Here is a 2,873-nt window from a genome sequence, read left to right on the forward strand (position 1 = left end):
ATCTTATGATGCTATGTGTTGTTAAAGCAGTGTATTACTATCCTCGTAGGGTTTGTTTATGCAAGGCAGAGCAGCTAATATGCACGTTTGTGTGTACAACACCCACACCCACTCTCAGTCATACGTAGTCAGTAGTCAGTAATAAAAGCACTTTGCTGCTAAATAAATTGAAAATAGTATTAATGCAATAAATGTCCAAGCAGGATTGATTCTGTGTATTTTATAGCATCTGCTATTGCTCTTTGTTTTCAAGCTGCTAATATCTTCAAGTCTGCATAATATTGTTATTTCCAGATGCAATACTGGAGTTTGTCTGACAGTGCCAATATTGGCTTGTATTATTTAGATTTAAGCTTAGGCAGAGATTAACCACTCCATGTGTGAACAATTTCTTATAGCCTGCATTTCTAAAGTACATCTTAGTTCTTACTTTTATTCATTTTCTATCAAATGCAGAAAATGTATATCTTCTGTTCCTTGAATTTAGTAAAACCTACTGAAATTCAACATAAAAGATCAAATGTATGTGTAGTGAGGACAATGGTTACTTTAAAATTATGAAGACAAATTAAACTAGTAGGAGAAACACCTCTTTGTCCTCCTCTGATTTCTGTTACATTAGAGGAGAATGTTACATGGCATAATAACACACTATTATTCTATGTTTACTCCTTCCATGTAGTTCATTTACAAACACAAGGCACAAGAAAGCAGTGATTATAGTATATAGGTATGGAAAGGCATGTTACCAGTTAATGTAATGAAGCAGCATAATTCATTCCTTGCTGTCTACATTATGTAGAAGGAAGCAAATGTACATTAATCATGCAGAAAGCAGGAAATTGAGATGTATGGAAGGGAAGAGTGATATGATACATGAACCCATCCCCCAGCCTCACATAGCTGGCAACAGGTCCATTTTTGAATAATGCATATTTTGACAGATATGTCATTTGACAGGCAGGGCTGACCAGAAGGGATGTAAGGAAGCAGCCACTTATTAGGAAGAGAAAGGAGGGAACAGAGCATGATTACATCTAATGCAAGTAATACTGACCCAGTTAGCATCTGCTAATGCAGAGGTGCTGGCTAACTGACAGCTTTCAGGCAGCAGCCGCCCATGGGGAATCGTCACGGGGCGCGGACGTTCCTGGTGTGTGATGCATCCTGCAGGGGCTGCTACCAAGGTTAATGCTGCTCAGCGCAGTCCAGCCTCAGTTTCCAGACAGCCCTGCTCTGCATGATTCCTACACGGAGAGAAAGGGGACGGGAAGCTGACTTTGTACTGGTTTGTCCTGGGGCAGAAGCAAAATTCAGCCTCAGGATACTACCTGTGGGAAAAGCAAGAGTGCAGGCCCTGCAGCCTGCAGGGAAGGGGGCAGCCAAGGGGCAGAACTCATGCAGAGGGTACAGAAGCGCAGAGCAGTTCCCAGCCCCTCCACTCATCATGCTTGATGGGTACCCATGCTGGGCCTGCCCACATGGCTCACAGAGGGAGACAAACCCATTTAATATCCGCTGTGCCAAGCGGAGCAGCACTTGCATGTTTCTCCCAAAAACTCCTGCTCCTGGGGTGCGCGACCAGCTTGGTGCTTGCTGTGCTAAGACAAGCAAGACAAAAATCCGGAGTCTGCTCAGCTGGTCCCCAACAGAGCTGTGTCTTGGCATCCTTCTTCTGTCACCCTTTCCCCAAGGCAGAGCACCAGGGAAGGCCAGCAGGGTGGTATCTGGGGTGCCACTTCACTGCTGCACTGCAGGCTCCTCTGAGAAGGGCTGGCAGATCCCAGAGAGACTTGGAGCTGCTTTGACAGGCCTGAGCCAACCGCTCCTCCAAGATGTGCTGCAGAACCGCAATCCCTTCACCACACACTGCTTTGCCGAGGGAGATGAGCAGATCTTCACAAGGCCTCTGTCCTGGTATAGTGCCTTTATAACCTCCCTAGTGCTGTCAGTGGGGCAGGCTAGTGGAGGTGGGACATGGGAGTAAAAATCAGGAGCTTTCCAGTTACAGCACTGCTTCGTGGGCTCTGCTATTCCGCGCTGGCCATGGCAGAAGATGACAAAGGGGCCCAGTGCTGCTGCTTGATTAAATTTCAATTCACAAAAATGCTTCATATGACATTCATATATTCTTTTATAAGCATACATACATTTATACATTATTTCAATTGAATAAGGTCATAAAAATGATGAAGATTAAATAGAAAAATCACAGAAAAGAAAACTGCATCTGATGTTCACCAGCCTAGCAAGCTCAATGTTATTATGTTATTTTTATTTTTTTTTTATCTGCTTCCTATTTTTTCCACCAGTTGTCACTTAAGGAAAGTTAAAATATTTTTTCTTTATTATGAGTCTCAAAAAGAAGATCAGTATTTATTTGATTGCAGGTTTATTTCCTTTTCCCCTCTCAGCTCTGTTTTTTATACCTGTCTTGATTTTAGATTTAGTTTGTGGGAATTTATTTTGCTTTTCCATTTCCCCAAATTCCAACATGCTTTATACTTAACAGAGATCAGATAGATCTTACCAAGGTAAAAGATATTTATCTTGCCTAGGTAGTCTTACACCCAGACAAATAGAAAGTAATAAAAATAAATCCATATGGAGAAAAATGATGCTCATGGAATTGTAGGCATAAGCATTGGGTAAGTCTAAACTCTTGCACTGGCTTTAGGTAACATATTTTTACATTTCCTTTATTATGAATTATTGGAGGGCTGTTAGCTGAGAGCTCTGGTTCACTTTAATGGCACACAGTCATTAAAGTCACTCTCCTTGATTTTGATTGTTCTGCCCTCCTTTCTCTTTTCCTCTTCTCCCCATATGTTCCCTCACAACAGGAACTGTAGTGTTTTGCTGTGGAAAAATAC

Source organism: Aythya fuligula, chromosome 6, assembly GCF_009819795.1.
Source record: "Aythya fuligula isolate bAytFul2 chromosome 6, bAytFul2.pri, whole genome shotgun sequence".
NCBI classification, from domain to species: Eukaryota; Metazoa; Chordata; class Aves; order Anseriformes; family Anatidae; genus Aythya; species Aythya fuligula.